Source organism: Triticum aestivum, chromosome 6A (assembly GCF_018294505.1).
Source record: "Triticum aestivum cultivar Chinese Spring chromosome 6A, IWGSC CS RefSeq v2.1, whole genome shotgun sequence".
In the NCBI taxonomy this organism is placed as follows: Eukaryota; Viridiplantae; Streptophyta; class Magnoliopsida; order Poales; family Poaceae; genus Triticum; species Triticum aestivum.
The window spans coordinates 145,653,845-145,665,944 of NC_057809.1; positions in this window are offsets into that span (position 1 = coordinate 145,653,845).

Consider the following 12,100-nt stretch of genomic DNA (forward strand, 5'->3'; position numbering starts at 1 on the left):
AGCGACGCCAGCAGCGGCTCGGGTGGTGCTCCTGAGGACGCATTGGGGGATTTATCCGACTGATTGTGCATCGTTCCTACTTCCTTACCCTGCATGAATAGAACTCAGGTTTTGGCCTGATGGCGGTGAGAGCATTTTGGAGGGGGAGCCCCTTATGTAAAACTTGTGTTCATCGTATTAGTAGACGCTACATTGCCCATGCTCCCGCGCCAAGTGGTTGGCTTATGCGACGCGCTGGTCGGCTAGTTTACTTTGGTCCCGTGTTGGCCCTGAGGTAGCCTGTGGGAGGTCGTGGCGTCCCAAGTGTTCCCTGATTGGATCCGTAGGACCTGCAGCAAAACACCCTCCTGAGAGGACGCGGCGGCGGCAGTCTGGGCTGCGCGCAAGCTAGGCCTGACCCGGCTCGCGAGGGGCTCATGAGGGGAGGCAGCTGAGGCGAAGTGGTAACCAAAATGCGAGAAATTGCTCAAACGAGACTAAGCAGCCCTTCCCCGAACACACGCAAATCTCAAATTCGAATCCAACTTGAATCCAGCGGGGGAAAGCGACAACCAAAGGGAAAAGCAACGAAAGCAGACTAAAGGCCGCGTCCGGCACCTAATCTAGTCTTGGACGTCTTCTCACCAGCGCGGAGCTAAGTGCTGCCACTGGGCGTGGGAGGGAGCCCCAGGGCCTGAGGCCGGCACCCCTGAGACTCCGGGGCGTGTACAGCCCCACTCATTATTACGTGAGAGTGTCACGGGGCGGCGAGCTTCACAGGCACTGGGCCTTCTTCACAGGTACCGGCCTTGCTTCATATCGCCAGATGAGGGCCCCGCCTTGCGCCACACTCTAGTGCCATCAACAATGACCGGAAACCAGGACGCCGCCGATGGGGTAGAGCGGTCGCCAGCGGTTCCCCCGACGACCACGGGTCCTCCGCCAGGGGCAGGCCCCGAGGCACCTCCCCAGCGGAGGGCCTACCTCCTAGGAACACCTTGCTCCGAACGCCGCGGTGGTGATGTCGGATCTCGGCCCCTCTCCTGCAGCCCCCTGCGCCCTCCTCCCGAGGGGTAGGAGACTGCGGGAGCGGGGCAGCTGCTCGCTATGGCGACCTGCACCTCCTGCGATCCATGGTTAGCGTATGCCTGCTCCTGAAGAATTAGCGATACCCGATAATCGTTGCCTCCAGCGTGTCCAGCGGGACCGTCCCGGGACTCCTGGAAGGGCTCAGCTTCTGGCGCCTCGTCCCCCCAGCTTGGGCTGAGGAGCGAGCCTTGTTCGCTCTCGTGAGGGTGTCCTTGGTCCATCATGAGGGGCACGTATTCCTCTGGCGCCGTCATCCCGAAGGCCACGCCGTAGTGCTCCGCGTGCCACGCGGTCCTGCCTGACGCGCCCACCGTGGGGTGGCAGCGCGGCTGTCCACTGGGGCTGCGGGTCATGTCGAGTCCTTCTTCTTCGCGGACCGGGAGCGGGGGCAGCGCCGCCGCCGGTCCGGTGCTGACAGCTTCGCTGGCGTTGGAGTAGCCTTGGAGCCCGCGGGCGCGCGCGGAGCCCCCGCGCAGGCCGCCCTGGGCTTGAGATGGGAGCTGGGTGCAGAAGGGGTGAGCCCCCAAGGCGGCGAAGCCCAGGAGCTCTGCCACCCGCTCCAGCAGCATGTCGCGGCCGCCCTCCAGCAGCCTGCACTGCAGCAGCTCTCGGGCCACCGTGAGCGCGGCCCTCGAGTTTGCCTCCTCCCGGCGGGTGTACGGTGTCGTGGTCGCGGTGTGATTGGAGGCCCTTGCTGCCGACCGCGCCTGCCGCGGTGTGAGAGCTGTTGAAGCCTGTCCGCGTCGCCCGCGGCCCGCAGCGCCCTGTGGACCGCGAGCTGCCTGGGGCACGGGGTCGCCCGAGGCGAGCGACTCTGCGCGGGTGGGCCACGCCGCCCATGGATCTGGGTTGCCCGCCTGGTCACCGGACATGGTGATGACGACGCGACGGGGCACGAAGCGGTAGAAGGTGGATTCTGGCGCACCCCTACCTGGTGCGCCAAATGTCGGATTTCGGGTTCTGGCAGACCCTTGAGGTTCGAACACTGGGGTGCGCGCGGAGATTTCGCCCCCTGCCTACCTACACCCCTCCGCCTCGCTAAGATCTAAGCTATGGAACGAACAACACATGAGACACAGGGTTTATACTGGTTCGGGCCACCGTTGTGGTGTAATACCCTACTCCAGTGTGTGGCGTGGTGGATTGCCTCTTGGGCTGATGATGATGAACAATACAAGGAATAACAGCCTCGCGAGGGTTTGTTCTTGGCTGGGGCGATGAACTGCTGGGAGGAGTTCAGTCACCCTTCTCTCTCTCTGATCCTGATTCTCATTCTCATTCTTTCTGTGGGGGGGGGGGCTGGTCCTATTTATAGAGGCCCTGGTCCTCTTCCCAAATATCGAGCGGGAAGGGAGCCAACAATGGCGGGCTAATTTGAAGGGGGACAGCTAGTACCAGTTATCCTGACAAAAGTAGTCTTCGCCTGCACAAAGCTCTGGTGGTGACACCGTCTTGGGCTCCACGATGACCTCCGTCTTGCAGTCCTCCTGGTCCTGGTCTTGTTGCACCGAAATGGCAACCTTTGCCTGATGCCTCGGTACTTCGCGGCTGCGCTTGCTCCCTTTGCACCAAAGAGGAAAGGAGGACACTGCGCGGGCTGGCGCCCGCCTGGCGCCGTTGGTCGTCATGGCTTGCGTCACGGGTACCTCATGAGGTACCCCGCCTTGATCTCTCCGCCTCCTCGCGAGCCAGCCTGGTGAGGCCGTGCCTGAGGAAGCTCCGCGTCATCCGCCCTGCGAGGCTTGGCCCCTCGCGAGGGTCTTGGGTCTGTGTTGGTGAAGATGGGCCGTGCTGGGCCCCCCTTTGAGCCACGCCGCAGGCCGCAGGCAGGCAAGTCTGGGGACCCCCGTTCCTAGAACGCCGACAGATGCCTACCGGCGAATCCCCAAGCTTAGATGCTTGAGACTTCTTGAATATTATCTTGGGGTGCCTTGGGCATCCCCAAGCTTGAGCTTTTGTGTCTCCTTAATTCCTCTCATATCGCGGTTTTCCTAAATCTGAAAAACTTCATCCACACAAAACTCAACAAGAACTCGTGGGATAAATTAGTATAAACCAATGCAAAAACCTTATCATTCTCTACTGTAGCAAATCACTAAGATTATTATTCAACATTGCATACTAAATGCCTCTGCATATTTAATACTCCTATCCTCCAATAGATTCATTAAACAAACAATGCAATCATAACAGCAATCTGCCAAAATAGTAGAATCTGTAAAGAATGCAAGAGTATCAATACTTATTCAATTCCAAACATTATGAAAATTTACCACACTCTAGAAAATTTATCAGAGCTCATTTTGCAAAAAGTTTCAACATTTTATCACATTCTGGCTTTTCTAGGGAATTTTTGCAAGAGCGGTAAGCTTTCTGTTTTCAAACAGCAACATGTATACTTGCAAAATAAGCATGGAAAAGGCTATCATTGGCACTTTTATTGAAATAAAAGATGCAAAACATTATTCTAAATAAGCATGGTAAACTTTCAGAATATTTGGGAATTTATAGTGCAAAGAGGGGGTGCAGGAGGCCACCGAGGTGGGCACAACCCACCTGTGCGCGCCAGGGGGCCCTGGCACGCCCTGGTGGGTCGTGCCCCCCTCGGGGCACCCCCAGGTGCAGCTCTGGCCCATTGGGTTCCTTCTGGTCCAAAAAAAATCCCCGTAAAGTTTCGTGGTGTTTGGACTCCATTTGATATGGATTTTCTGCGATGTAAAAAACAAGCAAAAAACAACAACTGACATTGGGCACTGGGTCAATAGGTTAGTCCTAAAAATGATATAAAGTTGCTATAAAATGATTGTAAAACACCCAAGAATGATAAAATAACAGCATGAATACTTCATAAATTATAGATACGTTGGAGACGTATCAGTTATCCTTGCAAATCTTGAGGGAAAACTTGGATCTTATTCTTTGGATCATGAAACTGAAACTCCTCCTAATTACAAAACAAAACAAAAATCGTGTGGGAGAAGGTAATATTATTGGAAAGAGTGTTATTCAATAATTCTTTGATTGTACAAAATCTATGCCTATTAATAAAAGATCTATTCTTCTTGATACAAACTGTTATGCGGATGCCATTGTTATGCTCATTTAGAAATTAGAAAGAAATTTTATGCATATTCATCCTGCTTTGCAAAAGGTGTTTTATGAACTTCCCAATATTAATCATCCAATAGCTAAAAATATTGCCACCATTATGCTTATGCGTGAATTTGATTTTATAATACAAGAAGCTAGCGATATTTTTGCTTTCTATAAAAAGGATGTTGAACACCCTCCAATTGAAGATATACTCCATGATAAAGAAACTACACGTAGTTTGGAATCTAGGGATTATCAATCTTATAGTGAAAATCTTAGGAGGAGAGTTCCTTATTCAAAAATCTGTCAAGCTTTGTACCTTGAGGCTTATGAGGAGTTTGATTGGATTACTAGGGGAATTTATGTAGGATTTAATAGGGATTGGTTGAATAAGATGATGAAGGAACCCTTAGAAATGAGATACATGTTTTATATGATGATATATATGGTGATGATCCCGACTATGGGTTTATGAATGTTAAAATTATCAATCAAAGTCCTTTTCATGATTTAAGTTTATATACTAGGAGGGAAATAAAGGAAATTATAGATTTACTAAGACGAGTTTTGGAGGATTTGATGAGGAAAGAATTGCATACCAAAGATGACAATACCTAGATCTATTTGTGTTTCTATGCCTAGCTAAGGGCGTTAAACAATAGCGCTTGTTGGGAGGCAACCAAATTTTATTTTTGTTTTTGCTTTTTCTTCCTGTTTTGCTATAAATAAATTCATCTAGCCTCTGGTTAGATGTGTTTTTGTGTTTTAGTTAGTGTTTGTGCCAAGTAAGACCTTTGGGATGGCTTACAATGATAGTTGATTTGATCTTGCTGAAAAATAGAAACTTTTGCACCCAGGAAAATAATTTTCCATTTTTACAAAAGCGCGATAAAATACTGATTCTTTCTACACAAGATTGATAGACAAATTTACCAGGTTGTCCTAATATTTCAGAATTTTTGGAGTTACAGAAGTATTCGATAGTTACAGATTGCTACAGACTGTTCTATTTTTCACAGATTTTGTTTTCTATGTGTTGTTTGCTTATTTTGATGAATCTATGGGTAGTATCGGGGGGTATGAACCATGGAAAAGTTGGAATACAGTAGATATTACACCAATATAAATAAAAAATGAATTCACAACAGTACCAAAAGTGGTGATTTATTTTCTTATACCAACGGAGCTTATGAGATTTTCTGTTGAGTTTTGTGTTGTGAAGTTTTCAAGTTTTGGGTAAGGATTTGATGGACCATGGAATAAGGAGTGTCAAGAGCCTAAACTTGGGGATGCTCAAGGCATCCCAATGAAATATTCAAGGACAACCAAGAGCCTGAGCTTGGGGATGCCCCGGAAGGCATCCCCTCTTTCATCTTCGTCTATTGGTAACTTTACTTGAGGCTATATTTTTATTCACCACATGATATGTGTTTTGCTTGGAGCGTCTTGTATGATATGAGTGTTTGCTTTTTACTTTCCCAAAATCATACTTGCTATACACACCTTTTTAGAGGGACACGCATGAATTGTGATTTATTAGCATACTCTATGTGCTTCACTTATATCTTTTGAGCTAGGCAATTTTGCTCTAGTGCTTCACTTATATATTTTTAGAGCACGATGGTGGCTTTATTTTATAGAAATTATTGAACTCTCATGCTTCACTTATATTATTTTAAGAGTCTCTAAACATCATGGTAATTTTCTTTGGTTATAAATTTATTCCTAATATGATAGACATCCAAGAGGGGTGTAATAAAAACTTTCATATAAAGTGCATTGAATACTATGAGAAGTTTGATTCCTTATGATTGTTTTGAGATATAAAGATGGTGATATTAGAGTCATGCTAGTGAGTAATTGTGGATTGTAGAAATACTCATGTTAAAGTTTGTGGTCCCCGTAGCATGCATGTATGGTGAACCGTTATGTGATGAAGTCAGAGCATGATTTATTTATTGATTGTCTTCCTTATGAGTGGCGGCCGGGGACGAGCGATGGTATTTTCCTACCAATCTACCCCCCTGGGAGCATGAGTTTAGTACTTTGTTCCAATAACTAATAGATTTTTGCAGTAAGTATGTGAGTTCTTTATGACTAATGTTGAGTCCATGGATTATACACACTCTCACCCTTCCACCATCGCTAGCCTCTCTAGTACCACGCAACTTTCGCCGGTACCATACACCCACCATATACCTTCCTCAAAACAACCACCATACCTACCTATTATGGCATTTCCATAGCCATTTCGAGATATATTTCCATGCAACTTTCCACCGTTCCGTTTATTATGACACGCTTCATCATTGTCATATTGCTTTGCATGATCATGTAGTTGACATCGTATTGTGTCAAAGCCACCGTTCATAATTCTTTCATACATGTCACTCTTGATTCATTGCACATCCAGGTACACGGCCGGAGGTATTCATATAGAATCATATTTTGTTCTAAGTATCGCGTTGTAATTCTTGAGTTGTAAGTAAATAAAAGTGTGATGATCTTCATTATTAGAGCATTGTCCCATGTGAGGAAAGGATGATGGAGACTATGATTCCCCCACAAGTCGGGATGAGACTCCGGATGAAATAAAAAAAGGCCAAAAAAAGAGAGAGAAGGCCCAAAATAAAAGAGAGAGAGAGAGAGAGAGAGAGAGAGAGAGAAAAGAGAGAAGGGGCAATGTTACTATTCTTTTACCACACTTGTGCTTCAAAGTAGCACCATGATCTTCATGATAGAGAGACTCCTATGTTGTCACTTCCATATACTAGTGGGAATTTTTCATTATAGAACTTAGCTTGTATATTCCAATGATGGGTTCCTCAAATTGCCCTAGGTCTTCGTGAGCAAGCGAGTTGGATGGATACCCACTTAGTTTCTTTTTGAGCTTTCATAAACTTATAGCTCTAGTGCATCCGTTGCATGGAAATCCCTAGTCACTCACATTGATATCTATTGATGGGCATCTCCATAGCCCGTTGATACGCCTAGTTGATGTGAGACTATCTCCTTCTTTTTATCTTCTCCACAACCACCATATTCTATTCCACCCATAGTGCTATGTCCATGGCTCACGCACATGTATTGCGTGAAAGTTGTAAAAGTTTGAGAACATCAAAAGTATGAAACAATTGCTTGGCTTGTCATCAGGGTTGTGCATGATTTGAATATTTTGTGTGATGAAGATAGAGCATAGCCAGACTATATGACTTTGTAGGGATAAGCATTCTTTGGCCATGTTATTTTGAGAAGACTTTTTTGCCTTGTTAGTATGCTTGAAATATTATTGTTTTTATATCAATATTAAACTTTTGTTTTGAATCTTATGGATCTGAACATTCATGCCACAATAAAGTAAAATTACATGGATAAATATGTTAGGTAGCATTCCACATCAAAAATTCTGTTTTTATCATTTACCTACTCGAGGACGAGCAGGAATTAAGCTTGGGGATGCTTGATACGTCTCCTTCATATCTATAATTTTTTATTGTTCCATGCTATTATATTATCTGTTTTGTATGTTTTATATGCATTAATATGCTATTTCATATTATTTTTGGGACTAACCTATTAACCTAGAGCCTAGTGTTAGTTTCTGTTTTTTCCTTGTTTTTTAGATTCTCAGAGAAGGAATACCAAACAGAGTCCAAACCAAATAAAACCTTCGTGATGATTTATCTTGAACCAAAAGACACCCAGGAGACATGGAGATCAAGTCGGAAGAGCCACGAGGCGACCACAAGGGGGAAGGGTGCGCCTCCTACCTTCTGCCCCCCCACCCCCCGTGACTCCCCTGACCTAATTGTTTGTCCTATATATTCACATATAGTCCCGAACCTCCAAAAGCATCCACGAAAACACTTTTCCATCGCCGCAACCTTCTGTTCCTGTGAGATCCCATCTAGGGGCCTTTTTCGGCATCCTGTCGGAGGGGGATTCGATCGCGGAGGGCTTCTACATCAACTCTATTGCCCTTCCGATGAAGCGTGAGTAGTTTACCTCAGACCTACGGGTCCATAGCTAGTAGCTAGATGGCTTCTTCTCTCTCTTTGATTTTCAATACCATGTTCTCCTTGATGTTCTTGGAGATCTATCCGATGTAATCTTCTTTTGCAGTGTGTTTGTCGAGATCCGATGAATTGTGGATTTATGATCATCTTATCTATGAATATTATTTGAATCTTCTCTGAATTATTTTATGCATGATTTGATATCTTTGTAATGCTCTTCGAACTATCGGTTTAGTTTGGCCAACTAGATTGGTTTTTCTTGCAATGGGAGAAGTGCTTAGCTTTGGGTTTAATCTTTAGTGTCCTTTCCCAGTGACAGTAGGGGCAGCAAGGCACATATTGTATTGTTGCCGTCGAGGATAAAAAGATGGGAACTACTAGGCATCAGACTACTGATTTTCACAACGTATCAGACTAGTCCGTGGCCATTAGATAGGAAGCATTCACATCGTCCGATCCACCAGCAAATTCCTCTGTGTGAGTCATTTTGCATGCAGATTCGGCAGTAATTGCAATTAATTTCTTTCCTAACAATATCTCCTTGAAATCAAGGCATCGTTGCTTCCTAAAATGAGGATCGTTGCTTCCTCATTTTGTTTGTTGAAGATATTTTGTATGTTTCCGATCTTGAAGACCCTTGCTTCCTAAACATTGCTTCCAAACATGATCATTGCTTCCTAAAAATTGCTTCCAAATAGGATCTAAAAATTTATTTGGTTTGTACAAAGTTTTCAATCGGAAGGAATATTTTTGTTGGTTTCCTATGTTGTTTTCAATCATGACAAGTCCTTGCTTCCAAAGCTTCAGTTTGGTTTGCTTCCGAAGCTTTTATCTTCTATTATCTTGGAAAGTTTTTTCGTATTTGTTTCAATCAAATTGCTTCCACACAGGTTCATTTTGCATGGAAAATGGAGATTGCTTCGGTCTTGTTACAATTGTTCGAGACTATTTTAGTCTTGTAGTTAGAACTTGTGTCCAGTGTGTTGTTTGCGCAGAAAAAATATGTTTCATGTGACCAGATAATTGTTTTGAATGTATCTACAGTTGTGACTTCCAACAAAACAAAAAAAATATTTCCATCAAACAATGCATAAAAAAGTAGAACTTGCTTCCGAAGAAAATACAATTTGCTTCAAAAGATTTTCAAATTTGCTTCCATAGAAGTTGCTTTGAACCCCACCAACAGTTTCGTGCATCATTCCACATCCATATGGTCCAAGGGTTTTTGATGCTCTTCCTGACTGGTGTTCCACCTGGACAATGATGGAACAAGGAAGAGCGGAACCATCGAATCACACAACAACGACGATACTGATGACGTACATGACAAGCTAGCAAAACCATGGAAGCACACCTGCCGGGACAACACCAACTGAAACATGGATGAATTACTAAATCACTTTCATTATCACGGGTGCATGGACATCTATAATTTTTGGATATTAGCAAATATAATAATATGGGAATTGTCAGAACAATTGATAACATAACTACATGAGACCGAAGAACCAGGAAGTATTGGAAGCATTTTATCGAAACCAAAGGAGCATATGAATTATAAGTTGGAAGCACCATCAGTATGGAGCATGAAAATGTGTTATCTTTGTATAACTCATCTAGGAAGCATAGAAAAATAAACAAGGAAATTAATTTAGAGTGCCGCAAAAATGGGAAGAATGTTTGTTACGTACATATAATTCAACAAAAAATTGGTTGAACAATGAAAGCAAACTTTTTAAGCCGAAGAAGCATATGTAGTATTATTTTTGGAAGGTCTTTAGTAGGAAGCATGAAAAGAGTGATATCTTAACATAATTCATCTTAATAGGAAGCATATTTGTGTCTTGTTCATGCCAAATTCGTAGATATTTGCTGATGTTGGTGATCCCACTACACAAAGGCATCACAAATCGGACCCAATAAAAAGGAAAACCCAGGATATGCAAACACAGATATATGATACTCAAAACGTAAATTATGTTAGAAATCAACAAGCAAAATTGGATGAACGTGATAGAGCACTCAATACCCGAATTTCCGACGCAGCAGAGTACAGGCCGCAGGGCCCGAAACTGGTGGCGATGGCCGGAAGGATGAGGGGTTTGCTCGATCGCTCGTGAGTCATCTTGAACAAAGGCGAGCACACCACCGGATGATACACCACACCGGAGTGGTATATCTCACAGATATGTTGAAGGGCTTGTTCACGGCAGAGAGAGTCGGGGCAGCGAGGGGCTTGTTGGGCGATGTAGCTGGGTCCAGGGCATGTTACATAGGAATAGGGGGAGGGCATGTGACCGTGCGGCTGCCGAGCGGTACAACATACTGGCTAGGTGAAGCGGAGGCCGCCGTAGAGAGGTGGGGCAGGATGCTAGCTGGTGGAGAGAGAGACGGGACGGCGAGAGGACGATGTGCACGACTCTGACCAGAATGGGGGCAGGATAGATGGGGGCTGGGGTAAATGCTGTTGGGCGCAATTAACTGGGATTAGGAAAGATTATCGGGGATCTGGGCATGAAAGTCGGGCTGTTTAAGCAGGATTTTGATTACTTCTCTGGGCCGTGAGATGAAATATGAATCGACGGCCATCGACCGGTCTAAGGAATGCTATGCATCAGACGTATGTAGGAGAGCTTTTCCCCAAAAAGATGGGGTTTACATCATATTGCTTGAGTTTATTCCTCTACATCATATCATGATACTTAATGTGTTACTCTCTTCGTCATGAACTTAATACTCTAGATGCAGGCAGGAGTCGGTCGATGTGTGAAGTAATAGCAGTAGATGCAGAATCGTTTCGGTCTACTTGACACGGACGTGATGCCTATATTTCATAATCATTGCCTTGGATATCGTCATAACTTTGCACTTTTCTATCAATTGCTCGATAGTAATTTGTTCACCCACCGTATTATTTGTTATCTTGAGAGAAGCCACTAGTGAAACCTATGGCCCTGGGTCTATTTTCCATCATATAAGTTTCTGATCTACTATTTTCCATCATATAAGTTTCAGATCTACTATTTGCCATCATATAAGTTTTCGATCTACTATTTTGCAATCTTTTACTTTCAGATCTATAAACCAAGAAACCCAAAAATATTTACTTTATCGTTTGTTTAGTTTCATCTATCTCTATTAGATCTCACTTTTGCAAGTGACCGCGAAGGGATTAACAACCCCTTTATCGTGTTGGGTGCAAGTTGTTTGATTGTTTGCACAGGTATTGGTGATTTGTGTGTTATCTCCTACTGGATTGATACCTTGGTTCTCTAACTGAGGGAAATACTTATCTCTACTTTGCTGCATCACCCTTTGCTCTTCAAGGGAAAAACCAACGCAAGCTCAAGAAGTAGCAGGGATCTTTTTTTGGTTGATATGGTGAATGCATCAAAGGCCGCGAAGTGCATTATCTATAATCAGCCTACATAGGGAAATACCACCAGTAGAGTCTGCAGAAGGTGTCTGATACATCTCCAACGTATCTACTTTACCTAATGCTTTTCCTCGTGTTTTGGACTCTAATTTGCATGATTTGAATGAAACTAACCCTGGACTGACGCTGTTTTCAGCAGAACTACCATCGTGTTGTTTTTGTGCAGAAATAAAAGTTCTCGGAATGGAACGAAACTTTGCGAGGAATTTTTATGCAATAAATAAGAATTTCTGGAGCCAAGATCCACCGGAGAGGGGCACCTGGGTGGGCACAACCCACCAGGGCGCGCCCCCCTCTCCTGGCGCGCCCAGGTGGCTTGTCCCCACCTGGTGGCCCTGCAGACCCTGAAACTGACGCTATAATATCCTATTTTTCTAGAAAAAAATCACGGAGAAAGAATTATCGCGATCCATGAGACAGAGCCGCCGTCACCTCCTGTTCTTCATCGGGAGGCCAGATCTGGAGTCCGTTTGGGGCTCCGGAGAGG